We start from the raw sequence: 20,992 nt of genomic DNA, 5'->3' as shown, positions 1-20,992 counted from the left end.
CGGTTCATCCAAAACCGAACTCGGAAAAACTTCCCTTGCCCAGAAAGCACGGGCAATTCCTCCAGGATAACTTTTCTCTAACGTAGTCAAAAGCCTTATCTAACAGAACTGATCTGACCAAACCCGTAAGTCCCATAATCAGATCAGGAAAAAGATTGCACTTGGATCATAGAGACCAACGCTTTTTTCCTCATTAAGAGGTATAGCCGTTGATTCTTCTCCATAGAACAATTTTTGTCCGGGATCTACTTCATCTATCGTACCATAATAGAATTGAGTCTCAATTTAGGGATCCATCAGTCCACATCACTCCACATCCTTTCACATTAGTCCCCATCTTTTCTCATCTTCCCACAAATTTTTTTTCATCTATCCCTATCACATCACATCATTCCCACATCAAATCACATCCAATCGTATCATCCACATCATCCATACATCCATCCACATCATCCACATCATCCATACATCCATCCACATCAATCCACATTATCCACACATCCTTCCACATCTTCCATACATCCATCCATATCAATCCACACGTCAATCCACATCATCCATACATCCTTCCACATCAATCCTCCACATGATCCACACATCAATCCACATCATCCATACATGCATTCACATCAATACACATTATCCACACATCAACCCACATCATCCATACATCCATCCACATCAATCCACACGTCAATCCACATCATCCATACATCCATCCACATCAATCCACATTATCCACACATCCATCCACATCAATCCACATTATCCACACATTCATCCACATCTTCCATACATCCATCCACATCAATCCACATTATCCACACATCCATCCAAATCTTCCATACAACCATCCACATCAATCCACATCATCCATACATCCATCCACATCAATCCACATTATCCACACATCAACCCACATCATCCATACATCCATTCACGTCAATTCACATTACCCACAGATCAATCCACATCATCTATACATCCATCCACATCAATCCACATTATCCACACATCAATCCACATCATTTATACATCCATCCACATCAATCCACATTATCCACACATCAACCCACATCAATCCACATTCATTTAATAAGTATTTTCATTCTCATCTAATCACATCATTTATCCTCATCAGATCTCATCCACTTGCATCTACCCATACATCTCATCACTTCACATACATTAACATCTATCCAATTTACATCGCATCTTATCACATCCATTTCACATCACATCTCATTCATTCACATCCCGTATCACATGCTAACACATTCATTCACGTCCCTTATCATTCATTCACATCCCGATTCACATCACAATCACATCCATTCACCTCCCTTATCATTCATTCACATCTCGATTCACATGCTATCACATTCATTCACATCCTATATCATTCATTCACATCTCGATTCACATGTTAACACATTCATTCACATCCTAATATCATACATTCACATGCTAACACATTCATTCACATCCTATATCATTCATTTACATCCTGATTCACATGACATCACATCCATTCACATCCCTTATCATTCATTCACATCCCTTATCATTCATTCACATCCCGATTCACATGCTGTCACATTCATTCACATACTATAGCATTCATTTACATCCTGCTTCACATGACATCACATCTCATCTATTCATTCACATTTATCTGATTCACATCACATCTATTTACCTCTCATTCTCATCACTTCTCTTCTCATCACATCCATTCTCTATTCATTCTCATCTATCTGATTCATATCACATCTTATCACATCTATTTATAGAATGTAAGAGAATTTTTATTTTTGATATAAAGATTCTTTACAAATCTATTTATGCACAAGAACAACTTTAGTGGGAAATAACACTTTAAAAAAAATCGTTTTATGCATCTATTTATGCATAAATTCAATTTTAAGGAGAATAACACTTTCGTAAATCTTTTATGCATCAATTCAATTTTAATGAGAATAACTCTTTTGAAATAAAAATAAATTTCTTTATGCATCTTTCTATGCATAAAATAAAAATTGACCAGAATAACTCTTTTGAAATAAAAATAAATTTCTTTATGCATCTTTTTTTATGCATAAAATCAAAATTGATGAGAAGATCTCTTTTGAAATAAAAATAAATTTCTTTATGCATCTTTCTATGCATAAAATCAAAATTGATGAGAATAACTCTTTTGAAATAAAAATAAGTTTCTTTATGCATCTTTCTATGCATAAAATCAAAATTGATGAGAATAACTCTTTTGAAATAAAAATAAATTTCTTTAATGCATATTTCTATGCATAAAATGAAAATTGATGAGAATAACTCTTTATAAAAATAAATATCTTTATGCATCTTTCTATGCATAAAATCAAAATTGATGAGAATAACTCTTTTGAAATAAAAATAAATTTCTTTACGCATCTTTCTATGCATAAAATAAAAATTTGATGAAAGTAATGCTTTTATAATAAAAAATTTCTTTTATGCATCTATTTATGCATAAATTCAATTTTAATGAAAGTAAGACTTTTATAATTAAAAAAAATCTTTTATGCATCTATTTATGCATAAATTCAATTTTAATGAAAGTAACATCATCACAAGGACTCGTCCCATTCATCCTCATTGTGGTTTTGGTTAGTTTATTACATTTCAACCAAAATTCAGGAATCTTCATTTTTCAATCAGAATCCAAATCAACTCATCAATTCTCAACAAGAATTTAAAATCATATCAACCACATTCGAATTCATCATCTGGATAGTATTAATACTTATAATTTCAAGTCTTAGATTTACTTGTATATACTGTCAATAAAGAGCAGCAGTTATACTCTCGGTATATACGATTAGTCACGGTCCTTGGAACTATAAGGTAAATACCATCTTGTCTAGGCTTTAAGCAAGTCAGGGATTCCATACAATTGCGGTACTTCCATCTGAAGACCCAATTACCAATTTACGAATTTCAGTTTGAATATCAAATTGTATGAATTTTATCACACAATTACAACCTTTTACTGCTTCTTCATATATTTTTGATATTTTTGGTTTCTCGGTTGATCCTCATTAGCCAATTTGCTCTGATACCAGCTGTGACGTCCCTATCCCCACTGTGAAATGAATTCAAGGGTGCTAGCAGCGGAAGTAGCACTTCTTGCACGGGGCAGGGTCCCACACTCGGGGCCTCGCCCCCAATCCACGGATATCCAGAAAAGAGACTAATCCATCGGTTCTTCCAAAACCGAACCCGAAAAAACTTCCCTTGCTTGGAAAGCACGGGCGATTTCTCCAGGATAACTTTTCTCTAACGTAGTCAAAAGCCTTAACTAACTGAACTGATCTGACCGAACCTGTAAGTCCCATAGTTAGATCAGGGAAGAGATTGTACTTGGATCATAGAGACCAATGCCTTTTTCCTAATTGAGAGGCACAGCCATTGATTCTTTTCCATAGAATAATTTTTGTCCGGGATTTACTTCATCTATCGAACCAGTACAGAATTGAGTCTCAATTTAGGGATCCATCAGTCCAATCTAATTCCATCTAGTCCCATGGGTTAGCCAACCACCCAACCACTATAGTGATGGGATCCAATTGAGAATTTGGTTAGGTTGTCCTGAGTACCAGGGAAAAGAGTTCCCAGGTCCCCTAGCCGGATATTCATACAAACTTAAAATTAGTCACACTACTTACACACCCACCAATATGAAATTGCTTTTTTCACAGATTCAACAGTCTTTAAAACAATCATTTAATAAAACCATAGTGTGACTGATCATAATCCTCTAATTATTCAGTTGAATCCTTATTTCCAAACATTCCTTCATTGGTGTATCTATGGTATCATTGGCAACCAGAACGCTCACCCCCTGTCCACTCAGGGGCCTTTTCGATAGTTCCTAGCTCATAGTAACTGGCAAGTATTCACTTTAACAAAAATGAAGTCTCGGTTGAAGATCAGCAAGATCAACCAATAGATCTATATAAAGAGCCATGGACTCATCCGTTGAGGACCAGCAAGGTCAATCAGCCAGATCCATGCCCGAATTCAAAAAACAACTCTTACTCCTTGTTCCAATATCTTCCCCGACGTATGTGTGGGTATCGTCGGTGACCTAGAGCCGAGCACCATATGGTTAGCACCCTCTAGGATCCTTTTCGCAGGTCACCTAGCACTTCACTCATGGGCTGCTTCCTTGGTTCCTCATCCACTGTACCGGAAGCTCACCATTTAAATCAAACCGAGGCTGGTTAAGACCTCGGTGGACCTTGCTACGTGAGACATCCTCCGTTGACTCTCCGTCGAAGTTGCAACTTTAACAGATAGGTCTCCACAACCTCATTCACAAGACGGTCAAAATGCTTCCCCAGCATTCTTGACATAAAACACTCATTTAAAAACAAATTTCACATACAAATACACTTCCAACAATATTTCAATCTTTTCTCATCAATCCACATCCGTTCACATTAGTTCCCATCTTTTCTCATCTTCCCACAATTTTTTTTTCATCAATCCCTATCACATCACATCATTCCCACATCAAATAATCCAATCGCATCATCCCGACATCAAATCACATCCAATCGCATCATTCCCACATCAAATCACATCCAATCGCATCATCCATGTCATCCATACATCCATCCACATCATCCACATCATCCATACATCTATCCACATCAATCCACATTATCCACACATCCTTCCACATCTTCCATATATCCATCCACATCAATCGACATCATCCATACATCCATCCACATCAATCACATTACCCACACATCAATCCACATCATCCATACATCCATCCACATCCATCCACATTTTTCACACATCAATCCACATCATCCATACATCCATCCACATTATCCACACATCAACCCACATCAATCCACATTCATTTCATAAGTCTTCCCATTCTAATCTAATCACATCTTTTTCTATCTCATCACTTATTTCCTCATTTATCCTCATCAGATCTCATCCACTTGCATCTACCCATACATCTCATCACTTCACATACATTAACATCTATCCAGTTTACATCGCATCTTATCACATCCATTTCACATCACATCTCATTCATTCACATCCTGATTCTCACATGCTAACACATTCGTTCATGTCCCTTATCGTTCATTCACATCCCGATTCACATCACATCACATCCATTCACATCCCTTATTATTCATTCACATCCCGATTCACATGCTATCACATTCATTCACATCCTGATTCACATGCTAACACATTCATTCACATCCTATATCATTCATTCACATGCTAACACATTCATTCACATCCTATATCATTCATTTAAATCCTGATTCACATGATATCACATCCATTCACATCCCTTATCATTCATTCACATCCTGATTCACATTCATTCACATCCTATATCATTCATCTACATCCTGATTCACATGAGATCACATCTCATCTATTTATTCACATTTATGTGATTCACATCACATCTATTTACCTCTCATTCTCATCACATCCATTCTCTATTCATTCTCATCTATCTGATTCATATCACATCTTATCACATCTATTTATAGAATGTAAGAGACTTCTTATTTTTGATATAAAGATTCTTTACGCATCTATTTATGCATAAGAACAACTTCAGTGGGAAATAACACTTTTATAAAATTCATTTATGCATCTATTTATGCATAAATTCAATTTTAAGGAGAATAACACTTTCAAAATAAAAATAAATCTTTTATGCATCTTTCTATGCATAAATTTAATTTTAATGAGAATAACTCTTTTGAAATAAAAATAAATTTCTTTATGCATCTTTCTATGCATAAAATCAAAATTGATGAGAGTAACTCTTTTGAAATAAAAATAAATTTCTTTATGCATCTTTCTATGCATAAAATCAAAATTGATGAGAGTAACTCTTTTGAAATAAAAAATAAATTTCTTTATGCATCTTTCTACGCATAAAATCAAAATTGATTAGAGTAACTCTTTTGAAATAAAAATAAATTTCTTTATGCATCTTTATGTGCATAAAATCAAAATTTGCTGAAAGTAATGCTTTTATAATTAAAAAAAATCTTTTATGCATCTATTTATGCATAAATTCAATTTTAATGAAAGTAACACTTTTATAATTAAAAAAATTCTTTTATGCATCTATTTATGCATAAGTTTAATTTTAATGAAAGGAACACTTTTATAATTAAAAAAATTCTTTTATGCATCTATTTATGCATAAAAATCAATTTTGATGAAAGTAACACTTTTATAATCAAAATATTCCCAATATGCATCTTTCTATGCTGCATAGAAATTTGTTCTAATGAAAATAACACTTTTATAATAAAAATATTTCTAATATGCATTTTTCTATGCATAGAATAAAAATAATACTTTTAGAATACACAAGCGGTGGGGATTACTTCACCAAATGTAAGAAAATTTTTCCATAACCTTCTTTGTATGGCTTACCATTTTTTTATTTTTTCACTCTAAAATTTACTAGAAATTATCCAAGATGATTTAAATCATTCTAATCTAATCAATTTCCACTTTATTAAGAGTAAACAATATGAAAAGTTTAATTCCTTCAATTTGATTACACATCTAGGATAAAGAAAGGTTGAATTCAATAATGAGAGAAGGGGGAAAGCCTTTCTAGCAAGGCATAACATCCATTTTCATTTTAAAGAAAGCAAAAATCAGAAAACCATAAAATAGAATAAGAAAAAGTAGAATTTCTAACTTACTAGGAGTTTTGTGAGCTTTCCTTTGGCTTGATGGTTTGAGGGATCTACTCTTGTTTGCAACAAGAGTGGCCACCAATTCTTTTGAAGAGGAAATGGTCAAAAACAAATGAATTATCAATGAATTTACTGTTTTTAGCTCTGGGGAGGAGGAGTAGAGTAACAGTGCATAAAACACTATTAACCATTTACAAAGGGGGGAGGCTTCATTTATAGGAAAAAGTGAGCCTCTAACCAAGCAAACTGATTCTAGAATTTTCCAGATCAGTTTGGTCAACATTTTTACCATTTTTAAGTCAGTTTAGCTTACTTTTGGATCTAGTTTAAGCAGGAGAGAGGAGAGATAAAAATATCTCATTATCTGTGAGTTTAAAAATCAACCACACATGTGAAATAGGCACCTCCTTCATGAGGGGAATTCCCCACACTGAGGTGTCAAAATGCATCATTTCTTCTAAATATCTCTTCTTTTTTAACTAATAACCTTGTCCTTAGTCAACTCTTCATCTTATGTGAGAATGTACTTATTTTTGGGGATTTTCTTTTATTCTTCCATTTAATCCTCCCTACATTTTGATTAATCTAATTGGTCCATAGGAACCTTAATTCAAAAATTTTAGAAAATCTAGACCCTTAGGCTAAGGTCCTTTTTACCTGATTTCAATTTATTCTGATTGCACATTGGAAATTTCCTTTTGAATATCTATTCAGAGGAAACCATTTTAGACACTAGGAGGATTTTTATATCCAAAAATATCTCAATTTTGAATTACCTCGCTCTAGACATTTTCTCTCCCTAAGCCAAAACAGGGTAAAACAGGATCCTTCTTTTATTTCAGAGAGGGGAATAATTATAAGATCAGAAGGGGAGGTTCTTACACCTGCACACCTCAAAAGCTGGAGGGAGGAATCTTACATTAAACTTTCTAGGATTAAGAAGGGCTGAATTGTAAAGAAGAGAAGGGGGTGGCCTTTCCATCAAGGCATAACATCAGATTTTAATTCAAACATTTACAAAGCATAAAATCTAAGAAAACCATAGATTTATAGTTCACAATAAGTAAGAATTAACGCCCACGAGGCTGTGGTTGCTCACCCATGAGATCAAACGTGATGGGACGAGCAGTGGTGCAGGTGGCCTGTGGTAGCCACCGCCGCATTGTCAAGGTGGGTGCTTACGCTTCTAGCTGTGATCCTTGGCATTGAGGTAGGGTTGCCAGGACGTGGAGGTCCATGCGATTTGTGACTTTGGTGATGGGCACCGCCTGGATTTGTTGACCGAGCAGAATTCGGGTGGCTTGCTTGGGATTGAGTGGATCATGCCAACTGAGGGGGTTTAGCGGCGGGTCGATCTCCTACTACTCTCATGGTGGCGGCGGTGGGATTTCTCCTTCTTCCAAGGGTGGGGGGAGGGAATTTTGGGTGGGGTGGTGATGAGGGTGGAGGAGTGGCTGATGTTGAGGCGATGGTGGCAAGGCTTGCTGTAAATAATGGGAGAGGCCTAGCTGATGTTGAGGGTAATTCCGTGAGGGCGTTGGGTAGGTGCGTAAGTTGAGGGTTAAGGTGGGAGGTGAGGGAGGAGTTGGTGAGGGAGGTGGAGTGTGGAGATGGGTGGGTGTAGAGGATGTGTGAGGGGAAGAGAGTTAGTCTTGTGGTGCTAGGTGGGGGTTGGGGTGGTTGGGTGCTAGTATTGGGGTGAGAGGAGCTAGGAGGAAGAGGTTGATGTGGGGGAGATGAGGGTGGTGGTTGTTGGGGGGGTTGGGAACCTGGTGCACCTCCTTCGCCATTGTCATTGGTGTTTTCATTGTCGTTGTCGTTGTGGTCATTATTGTTGTTGTCGTCGTGGTCTTCCTCATTTGAGTAGTCGAGGCTGTGGGAGAGCAGAAGAATGCTTTGGCCTCCGCAGTTCTTCATGGGTGAACTCCATGGGGAATGCCACATGTGAGTCATCAAATTGCATGACGCGTGTGGCCTGTATGACCTCTATCTAGAGTTTGCATCATCGGTAAAATATAAGGAGGCGTGCTGTGGAGTACGGCAGGAGCTCATCATGTCGAAGGGATTTGTAGTAGGCAACATGTATAATCTCCCAGCCTATGCGGTGGAGGTAGCAGAGGGCATCGGCTATTCACTGGGGTGGGTAGAAGTAAGGTCATGGCCCATCCAGGATGGAGAGGTCGATGGTGTCATTTTGGTCAGTGGGCTGCCCAAAGCGGAGGAGATGGGACCAATTTAGGAGGTTAGCTTTTGTAGGCAGGGGATGGTTGGGAAGTCAAAGAAGATGGTGGGGTGGGTGAATGAAATCTAGCCCTAAAAGAAGAAGTATGCCAAGAGGGTGATGCTATGTAGTGGTAGCTTGGTGAGGATATATGAGTAGGTGGTGCGAGAGAGAGGTTCATTGAGGAATATATATTGTTCGAGTAGATTAAGGCAGACAGTTTGATAATGGAACTCAAGGAGTTGGTATGGGATCTAGGGAGGTATGGCGAGGAGAGGGAGCTCTGTGGGCGGTGTCCATCAGCGTGTCATCAACCTTTTTCTCAATCGTGATGGAGACAGGGCCCGATGGTGTGGGTGGTGGTTGGGCGGCTTGTGCTTCAGCAACTTCCAACTACGTTGCTTTTTGCAATGAAGAGCCTCCTCTGCAACCTTGTGGTAGCGCTGGAAGTCGAGGGTGGTTTGGTTGAGGGCCTCTTCAATTGTTGCGACTCTTTGTCTGCATTTTGCATCTCTTGTGCCTTTGCGAGCAACATCTGTTGCTATGCAGCTATAGCTATCTCCTACTACTGCCTAAAGATGCAGTTTGTCATATGAGTGATGAGCTCACGGGCCATGTGTGACAACCCTTGGGCAAAGTCTATCACTTCCCCATGTGATGCACGTACTCTCTCAAAGTAGGCTTCCCATTATCTCTCAAACTTCCAATGCATGCCGAGCAAAGGGTTTCCCAATATTTCTGTGTGAAAAGGCAGGAGAGATGAGGGGCCAACTTCTGAGTGATGAGGAGGGTATGGAGACGATCCCGCAAGTGGTGGGGTTTCATAGAGGTTCTGCTCATAAAATGTTTGGCATTGCGCCTCCTCTCAGCCGCCTTGCATTGGACTTCAGTAGCTTCTAGCTCCTCTATGGTTGGGCGCTGGCTAGATTTGGGTGGAAGTTGCTCCTGCTGCATGGGTTCTAGGTGATGGCATTTGCGCGGTGGAGAGGTGGGAGAGGATTGGGGGGGAGGGAGAGATATAGGCACTACATCTCGGCCCATGTTAGCTCCTCCCATCCAGCCTCGTGGTAGAGTACCTTGGTGAGGAGGGATGCTGCTGTGAGCTTTCCTTGGGGATTGGCACATATTGAGTGCAACTCCTTATGTAGGTACTTAGCCCAGTTGATGGGCATGCCCTAGTGGACCCTGGCCAATGTTGAGTGGCTGCACCTATTAAAGCAATCTGTCCACCTAGTTGTGTGTAAAACTGAGAGGGCCTTGGCCGACATCACAAGCTCCTCTTGGATCATGTCGGCCTACTCTACTCATCCTTGGTGGTGCTACCCTGCAAGGTGTTGTGAGTTAAATGTGGAGTGTTGGTGAGGTGCACGTAAGGTTGGTCCATTCTGGTGAGCTAGAGGGCTTCCCAAACCATGCCGACACTCAGATGGACAGTGTGGACCTAGTTGTCATTATCCTACACTTGACTTGTGGCCTCATTAGCATCATATGTTTCTATAAAGTAGAGGCAGTTGTAGAGGTCTAGGCCCCAAGGTTCCGAGGTTGGTAGCTCGCCGAGCCCAAGCTACTCCAGGCTGCGGGCTGCAATGGCTGGATCGGCAGCGACAGCTTGGTAGCAGGGTCCTGTGTAGTATAAGAGCTTATAGCCTTTTAGGTACCCATTGTCAAGAGTGCTTTCCCTGTGTGCGGAGGTTAGAGTTGTTAGGAGGGTTAGTGTTATTAGTTTTGTAGGGGGGAGGGGGGGTCAGTAGTAGCGGTGGTGACTTTTGAGAGTTCAGTTTGGGCTGGCCAAGTGGGGGAGTTGAGAGGATATGTGAGGCAGTGGTGTGTCTAGAGTAGGGAGCGGCCTCTTTTTGAGCAGTATGGATCTGTGTGGATTGGAGGGTGGAATGATGGTGGTGAGGGGAGGAGTATCATCTTGGCATGAGGGAGCAGCAGCACAATAGGTTCTTCGTCCGTCATTAGGACTATTTGGTTTGCCTCTCTTTAGCCTCTTGTTGGCCTACTTGTTTTATTTCTTCTCGATCATCTTTTCTTTGTATTTTGTTGTGAATGGCCCTAAGGAGTAGCATTTTAATTTGCTACCATTGAAATTCCCGCCATCTCGACGTCGTCGAGTGTCTCTTTGTGTAGTGTGCCTTGCGGGGCTATCTCAGTGTGACTAGGAAAGGTCCTAAGTCTTTGCACTTGAGTTTCTTTTTATGGGTTTTTGTGCTAAAGAGGAGGACCATGTCACCCTCATTCATTTTCTTGTCCTTCAACTGGTCATTGAACCATTATTTACGCCTCAATTTTTCTACAATCATGCTATATATAGCTAGGAGGCGTGTTTCGTTAAGCTTTTCAAGCTTGAACAGGCGACAACCTAGGACATTCCCCGTGAGTTTTTCTTGTACACAACAATTCATAAACTCGGGACCAAGAACTCCATTGGCATAACCGCTTTAGTACCATAGGTCAAACTGAAGGAGGGTGTCGCATTGGTAGCCGCCTCGTAGGATATTCGATAGGCGCAGAGTGCTACCGGTAACTTTTGTTTCCAATCGTTGCAGCTGGCCTCAACCGTCTTGGTGAGAATGGCACATAGAACTTTGCATTAGAAAATTTTTTGGACCCAAAAAGGGCCTCCTAAGGATTTCTAATTTTAAGGGATTATAGCTTAAAAAGTTGGGCTTAAGGGAGACAAAGGCTATGATGACTCCTATTTTTTACCTTGCCACATCACCTATACCCCCCTAGTTTTACTTTTTAAAGGGAATATTCTCATACTCTCTCTCTCGTACTTTTGACTTTTCTCATACTTTTTGAATTTTTATCTTCACTCTCTACAAATTGAATCTTTCTTGTCAGTTTGAAATCTCCTTCCTCATTAACTCCCACCATATCTCCCTTCCACATCAACAAAACATAGGTAGGTCCCAAAAAGTAAAAATTTTTAATTTTTAATTTTTTTACATTTTGAGGTGGAAAAAACACCACCCAACCAATATGTATGATGAAAATACTTTTTTCCCTCCAAAAAGCTTGTAATTCAAGGGTCACGTTAGAAGCCTGTTAGGAGCCAGTACATCCATAACTAACTATCAGGTCCCCACAACCCCATAAATATAACTAACTGTCAGGAACGTGTTGAAGACCAGCTGGCCAACCAACGAGATCCAATATCAAAATTTGATTCACAAAAATCATTCTTTTAAGTCCATCCAAATCTTCCTTGATGCACACATGGGTGTCCTAGCAACAACCGTAATCCCGTGCATCACCTGGTCACAGAACCCTCTAAGATCCTACTTAGGTGTCCTAGCACTTCATTCAGGGATCGCTTCGTTGATCCTTGCCCATCGTACCGGAAGCGCACCATTTTAACCGTATCGAGGCTGGTCAAGACCTCGGTTGGCTTTGCCGCTGCCGCGAGTGACGTCCCTCGCTCTCCGCTAGCTGTTGCAAACGAACCTCCTCTTAGTAAAACACATGCCAAATGCTTCCTCCAGCATTCTGGCGTAAAACAATCCTTTAAATGAAAACAGGGGTTCTATGCTTATAAAAGTGTTACTTTCCTCAAAATTGATTTTTATGATAAAATGATGCATAAAAGAATTTTTTTAATTATAAAAATGTTACTTTCACCAATATTGATTTTTATGCATAAAAGAATTTTTTTAATTATAAAAGTGTTACTTTCATCAATATTGATTTTTATGCATAAAATGATGCATAAAAGAATTTTTTTTATTATAATAAAAAAATTATTTCCAATATGCATCTTTCTATACATAGAATTTTATTCTAATGAAAATCACACTTTTATAATAAAAAATATCCAATATGCATCTTTCTATGCATAGAATTTAAATCTAATGAAAAACACTCTTTTATAATTAAAAAATAACCAATATATATCTTTCTATGCATAGAATTTAAATCTAATGAAAATCACTCTTTTATAATAAAAAAATAACCAATGTGCATCTTTCTATGCATAGAATTTTATTCTAATAAAAATCACACTTTTATAATAATAATAAATATCCAATATGCATCTTTCTATGCATAGAATGAAAATAACACTTTTAGAATACACAAATGGTGGGGGATTACTCTTTTTGAATAATAAAAGATAAAACTTATTTCACAAAATTTAAGAAAATTTCACCATAACCTCCTTTGTATGGCTGACCATTTTTTAATTTTTTCTATCCTCAAGTTACTAAAAAATTATCCCAAATGGTTTAAAGCATTCTAAACTAATCAAATTCCACTTTTAAAAGAGAAACAATATGAAAAGCTTAATTCTAACAATTTGATTACTTATTCTAGGATAAAGAAAGGTTCAATTTAAGAATAAAGAGAGGGGGAAAGCCTTTCCAACAAGGCATAACATCATTTTTTCATTTTAAAGAAAACAAAAATTAGAAAACCATTAAAAGGAATAAAGAAAAAGTAGGATTTCTAGCTTACTTGAATTTCCTTGAGCTTTCCTTTGGCTTTATAGTTTGAGGGATCTACTCTTATTTGTAACAAGAGTGGCCACCAATTCTTCCGAAGAGGGAAAGGTCAAAAACTAATGAATTATCAATAAATTCACTGTTTTTGGCTTTGGGGTGGAGTAGAGTAACAGTGCATAAAACACTATTAAGCTTCTACAAAGGGGGAGGCTTTTATTTATAGGAAAAAGTGAGCTTCTAACCAAGCAACTGATTCTAGAATTTTCCACATCAATTTGGTCAATTTTTGACCATTTTTAGGTCAGTTTAGCTTACTTTTTGGAACTAGACTTGAATTAGGAGAGAGGAGAGATGAAATATCTCAATATTTGAGAATTTAAAACTCCACCACACATGTGAAATAGGTTCCTCCTTCATGAGGGAGAATCCCCACTCCTGAGGTGTCAAAAATTTATTTTTTTAGTATTTCCTGTGGTCCTTAGTCCACTCTTCATCTTATGTAAGTATTTACTCATTTTTGGGGGGATTTTCTTTATTTCTTCAATTTATCTCCTCCATACATTTGGATGAATCTGATTGGCCCCTCAGAACTTTAATTTAAAATTTCAAAAAATCTAGACCCTTATTAGGATAAGGCCTTTTGAACAGATTATAATTTATTTCTAATGCACCTTCTGAAAATCTTTTTGAACTTCTATTTTAGGGGAAGTTATTTTAATAAGAAGAGATATTTTTCCATCCAAAAATATCTAAAATCTGAATAACCTCTCTCTAGAATATTTTCTCTCTCTAAGCCAAAATAGGTAGAAACAAGATCTTTTATTATTTTGAAGAGGGAATTGATTACAAGGGAAGATACTGGACATCTTGAGGGGCTGGGGAGGAATCTTACATCTTTCATAGTCTCCAATTTTGGCACCACTTCTTTAGCACTGCATGGCTCCTCTCCCCACACTACTAGAAGAGGCTTCATGTGAAGTTGTTGAATAATGTTAAAATCTTTCATCAAATTGGTGACTCCACTTCTTTAGCATAGCATGGCTCAACTACATAGTAAGAAATTGACGTATATGAGTCAAGACCTGTCCCACCATTAACATCTTTGATAGTCTCCAATTTTGGCACCAAAAAGGCTAAGAAGATGTGGTTCTACATAAACAAAAATAATATTTTTATCAAAAAGATTTCGCATTTATGCCTTTGTAAAATTCTATTGCAATATCTTTTGTATCATTTTGTAAGTGATTGGCTCATTGACAGGTCCACAATTATGAAAAGCCAATACACATTTAAACATTTTCTCCTTTCTTTGGTACTTGCGTAGAAACCTTAGTCAACTAGGAAAAATAAAGCCTTAAAGTTGTGACCTTAGGGGATAAATACAAGTTCTATGCTTTTTGAAGTAATAAAAATATCAAGAAAAGGTGGTTTGGGTGGTTGGAGAAGTGCACAACTCATCAAACGGTTGTGTCTTCTTCTTTCTTCTTTCTCTTCGACTTTCTTGCTTTTCTCCAATCTATCTCTACCAAGCTTTCTTGTGTAATCATGTCTCCTTTTAGTGCTGGTGGAGAGGGTCAAGAATAAATTTAATATTTTATGCTTTGAATCAAGTAATTTCTTAGCCTTTGCACTTCATTTAATATATCTTTCGTAAAATGTGTATGGCTTATTTAGTAGGTCTTTAAATTTGTAAAAGCCAATGCACATTTAAATTTATTCATTTCTTTGGTAGCGTGAGAGCCTTAGTCAACTAGGAAAATGAAGTCTCAAATGGAAACCTTAGGGTAAAGAAAGTTGTATAATTTTCAATTTAATAAAATATCAAGAAAAGGTAGTTTGGGTGGTTGGAGAAGTACACTACTCCTTTCTCATGAAAAGGGAGTTATGTCTTTCTTTTTGCCCCCTCTTCCACTTTCTTCTTTCTTGCATTACTTCTCTATCTTGTGCAAACATGTCTCCTTTTAGTGATGGGAGAGAGAGAGAACAAGACCAAGAAAAAACCATAGCTTAGTTATGTGTGTGTTGTTTGAGCATAATCTTGTGTGATAATCACATTCTTACTCTCCATCTCGAATCTTAAATCTAAGCTTTCAGCATATACTTTGCTGGGGTTTTACCCAAAAATTGGACTACAAGGAGGGTAATTCATTGGTGTGTTTACTGGGAGGAAGCAGGCTTTGGAAAGGTGTTCTCAAAGAAGAGGTATGGAGGATTTCCAATTTCAGATTTTATGAAGAATGTAGAAAGTTAAGCTTTGTGTGTAAGAAATGATTTCTTTCAAATCTATGAGAGGGGAGGTCTATTTAGTTGTTGATGAGGATGAGAAGGAAACATAAGAGAAGTAAGAGAAAATAGTGGGTTTGGCATACTGCTAGTGATGTATGTCTAATAGGCTCACTAGAGGGCATCATGGAAGAGGATTTAGGGGAAGCACTAAGAACCAAAGAGAAGGGGAGATCTAAATGAGGTGTATAAGTAGATAGCGTTGGTGTGGATTTAGAGAGGAAGAGTGTTAGAGAAGTGTGAGAGGGAATGATAAAATGACATTGAAGTTGAGAAGTGATGAGATGTGGTTTCACAATGGCAAACGAGGTTTGAAATTGTGTTCACGGGGATGCTTCATAGCTATAAGTGGGACGAATGATAGCCTCCAATTTTGGTACCAAAAAGCCTAAGAAGATGCGGTTCTACATCAGCAATTTTTTTTTCCATGAGATCCCGAAATTGTGGGATCCCAAAAATTATTATTTTTAAATTTTTCTCATAAATGTAATTTATTAATGAAAAACTCAATGTTAGTATATTTGTATATCAAAAATATCATTTTCTACTTAGAAAAACAGATTTGTGTTACACCTCCAACAACAAAACTCCAACAGCAAAGTTTTAACAGTCTCTCTCTCTCTCTCTCTCTCTCTCTCTCTCTCTCTCTCTTCGGATCTCTCTACTTTAGCTTCTTCCTCTACTTTAGCAAAGTTTTAACAGTCTCTCTCTCTCTCTCTCTCTCTCTCTCTCTCTCTCTCTCTCTCTCTCTCTCTCTTCGGATCTCTCTACTTTAGCTTCTTCCTCTGTTTAGCTATGGAGCCTTTGCAAGTTGTGTGTGTAGCCCCTTGTGAAGTTAGAAAATAGAAGGTTGATTTACACATTCGTATTCCTGAAGAGTATGGCAGCTCTAAAAAAACCCATCCTAGTGATGCACAATCTGTCCAAGCTCGTAGGATAGCTAAGGAGAAAAATGTAGATCTTTGGGTTTATGGGCGTCTCTATCCAATTGATCCTCCATTAAGAGCAAACCCTCCTTTCTGGGATTTATCATCTTTTATGCAATTTGTTGGTGAAGGAGAGCTTGGCTTGTTAGGATACTGCAGAAGATTGACTACAAGTGGAGCTTGGCAAACCCATATTCTCCAATCTCAATTGCAAGCATCACAATTCACCCTTTTACACTGTCAAGAAGGACTTAAAACATCATCAGATAAAATGAAAGAGATCCTCGCAGAGAATGTGGAGAAGGATGCAAAGATTCAATGGCTAGAGGAACTTATCAAACGACTCAAAGCAACGCCAAATGGTGCTCGTGAACACAAAAAGACATTGGCTAGCATAGAATCTCTTGCATTTAAAGGTGGACCATGGAAGAAAAGGATTCGTACAACAAAGTAAGTAGCATAAACTTTCATTATGCACTCAGTGATTTAAACAAAATAGTCATGATTTGTGTTCTGCCAGGAATTTTCTACAAGAGGTGTGTGGTTCTAACGAAGAGGGATGGAAGGATTTGGTCAAAGCAGCCATTTTGAATACCAAGGATATTCTCTCAATTATTACTGACCCTCATCATCCTAAAATATGCCAAGCTATTGTCAGCAATGTGGTGAGCGAGATTACCACCTCCATCGATTCTTCATTAATTCAACATGCTTGTAATGCAGCTGGAATCAGCATGAAAGGGTACCAAGCCATCCGTCAGGTTGTAAAAGGTGCATTTCTAAGACTAGGAATCACTCGCACTTTATTTCCTACACTAAAGGTGATTCACAATGTCAAGCATATCAATAATGATGATGTGCAGCGAGCTATAGGATAGTTTTATCACATTGAAGACACACTAACATTAGACATAGGGTTGAGCAGAAAGAAAATCAAGACAACAAGTATAGAATTTCACTATGATGTTTACAATAACATCTTTGTTCATATTGAGAGACTACAACAAGCTATAGTGAAGTTCTATGGTCTTTCACCAGAAGGTGAGAACTTGCAATTGCTACTATTCATGTTTTTCAGTAGAAAATTGCTACTATTCATGTTTTTCGGTAGAAAATGAAGATGATTATTTTGTTTTGAATATTATAAATTATCGTTTATTTACAATTTTGGGGAGCACACTTTCATTTGTGCTCAAGCTAGATGAGTGCCAAATTGTGAAAGGTCGGAAGCTGGAACGTATGAGCACTATGCTCATGAATGAGGCCATGATATGTGCATGGGAAAAGACTACCAAACCAAGTTTTAGTGTGCAATCTGAGAAAGAGGTCTGGTGGCTTGGTGCATTCGAGGTACCGAAGGAGACACATGAGGTATTGACATGGATGTTTGAAAGGACTCCCTAGATAACAGATGTAATCAAAAAGCAAATTGATGGTCAACTTTTAGATGTAGAAAATATAGGAAAGTTCAAGGTGGATTGGCATCTTGGGGGAGATTTGAAGACAATTAAATACATGATGGGTTGTGCTCAAGGCGCGACATTAAGATGGCCTTGTCCATACTGCAATGCTCAAATTGATATTCCTAGGCAGAAAAAGAAAAATGGAAAAGGTATGCAGAAGGTTGGTTCTATTGGGAAGGATCCCTCGAAAGGTCTCAAGAAAGGGAAGAAGCAACAGGAAGATGCAGTAGATCCAACCGAGTCAATTGATGATGAAGATGAGGAACAACCAAATGCAAGATGGGTGGAAGGTGTCATGTCTCCTGATATGATAGGAGAACCAAACAAGAATTCAAATTGGAGCCCCATCATTAATTTTTCACTAAAGAATATTCACTTTTGTGCACACTTCATGCATTCATGAGAATCTTTGATCGATTGCTTAAGTGTCATATCGATTATGCATTCTCAATGCCTACACAAGAGAGGAAAGTTGCAGTCCTTGGTAAATTAGAGCATCTTTTGAATTCTCTGGGCTACCATGGCAGAAAAGTGAAAATTGAAGTGAATAAGCAAGCCTCTGGTATGTCATACAAGGTTGCTCAAAAGGTCTCCATGATTGAAGCAAAGGCAAGGAGATTTTTGGAGAAGCCAGCAAACATAGAGAATTCAAAGAAGACTTGGGGACTTTGGAGAGACCTGTGTGCAATCACCACAAATGTAGATTTTCCAATGCCAGCTCTTCTAAATATACGCAAACAGCTTTGGATAAATTTTAATAACATGGTTCGCATTATGAATCAAAGTAGCACAATTGCCCAAGAACGAGCATCATTCTTCCAACAACATATCGTAGAATTCACCGCCGCTAGGTGCTTGGGGAGAGAGTAAAGTAACACACTATATGGTAAGTTATACAATGAAAAAATAAACTAGTGTTTTAAGCTGAATTTTTTCTAATTAAATTCTATTGTCACATAGTTTATGCGCATGGTGCGTTTTTCATGAACAAGTATGGATCGCTCAACATGTGGAGTACCCAAGGGATGGAGAAATCGCATTAAAAAGCAAGAGGGGTTTATTTCAAAAATACAAGACATGGAGGTGGAGCTTCTACAGGAGGAACACGTATAAACTATCTACAAGAGATGTTCAATTGGTTTTATCGCACAACCTTTGGAAGGTCCAACAATCAAAGCTTGTGCAAGAAGCACGCAAGGCTGCAAAAAGTCATGCTTGGCTTGAATGGTTGCAGACCAATGCTCCCCATAGGTGGTTGGCATGCACGAATGAGGAGACAAAGGAGGTGTTGGGTTGTGCATGCATCAGCATAAATCTAGATGTAATAAGGCTAAGAAAATAAGTTTAGTTAGGTTTTTTTTTGCCCTTAAAAAAAAGCTATTAATAGTTCCTTCTCTCACTTCATTTTCATTTCACTTTTTTAGAGAGCTTGAGCTCAAGATCTACGTAGGCACCCACGTAAGGACACCAGCACATCACCACGTTAGCACAATAGGCATAGTCGTACATGGATATGGCACGCACCAAGAACACCGCACGTGTTACCATGCCTTCATAAAACACAGTGCAAGAAGGCACCTAATGACCACATATATTGGCGACACCACAGAAGAGAGTGACCCCTTGGATTCTAGGACACGCCTAATGGGATCACCAGAGTCCAACCCTCCTCCCACAGCAACACCAATGCACACACATCCAGGCCCTTCTAGTGGGAACAAGTGCGTGAAGAAGAACCCACAATGCAGCCTCTCCAGAGATCAAGACAGAGAGGCTGATGATGAGCAATTCAACTAGGTTGGTGAAAACATTCCTACATTGCGCAATACCACAGGTGGCAAGACCCTACTACCAGGATAGGGTCCCCTACCTACCCGAGAGGAACTTGATACACAGGTACCACAACAGTAGGAGGAGGAGGATTCAGACCATGAGAAAGACCAAGGGGAGGTTCTTGCAAGTGTGCGCTCAAGTGTAGAAAGGTCAAGCTCCTCAAGTGTGCGCTCAAGCGTAGAAAGGTCAAGCTCTTCAAGTGTGCACTCAAGCGTAGAAAGGTCAAGCTCTTCAAGCCAAGGAAGTCCCAACCTCGCCAATGCACCAACACAACACATAGAGCTCCAAGGAGAAGGATGCGCCAAGGGCATGGGGTTCTACAAGAAATCAAGTTTTTTCAGAGGAACACTGAGTTACTGATAAAAGAAGAGCCCCTTTTGCTCGCACAGTGAAGGAGATTCTCCAACGATATGGAACAGAGTTCCATGTGCAAGGGATTTCCCTTGAAGCATTGTAAGAAGCCTTCGAGGCTTACCTTGTTGGGCTTTTTGAAGACACCAACCTCCTTGCAATACATGCAAAGAGGATTACCATTTCTGCCACAAGGACATGCAACTAGCTCGGCGTATTCGAGGTGAGCAAGACACGATCTAGAGATCTTAGATGTTATCCTGCTTTTTGAAGCAACTCTTTTGTTTCAAACCCCCCTTTGTAACAAGCCTATCTGGCTTTCATTTGTAACCTTTTGATAATTTAAATTTTAAGTTTCTCTTACAATGTCTCGATGTCATCATGTTTGTTTAACATGGAGTGTCTATCATGTGTCAGTTTGTCACCCAAGGCATCAGAAATGCTCCTGGGAGGACTGAGGAAGCTATACCAGAACAGTGCAAATTTGGCCTCTGCAATAATGGCGATGTAGGCTAAAAATTTGCACTGTTCTGCAATTCTCCCCTAGCCACTTAGGATCATTTCTGATGCATTTATAATAAAGTTGAGTACACTAATTGTGAGAAACAGTAGTTTACAATATAAAAAAGTTCATGATTGTCATTAATGTATAGTTTGATTATGTTTTATGCAGAGACAGGTCATTAAATATCTTAAAGTTGACTTATGATAATAA

Source organism: Cibotium barometz, chromosome 56 (genome assembly GCF_041138505.1).
Source record: "Cibotium barometz isolate CiBa-2024 chromosome 56, ASM4113850v1, whole genome shotgun sequence".
NCBI lineage: Eukaryota > Viridiplantae > Streptophyta > Polypodiopsida > Cyatheales > Cibotiaceae > Cibotium > Cibotium barometz.
Note: the sequence above shows the minus strand (reverse complement) of the source record.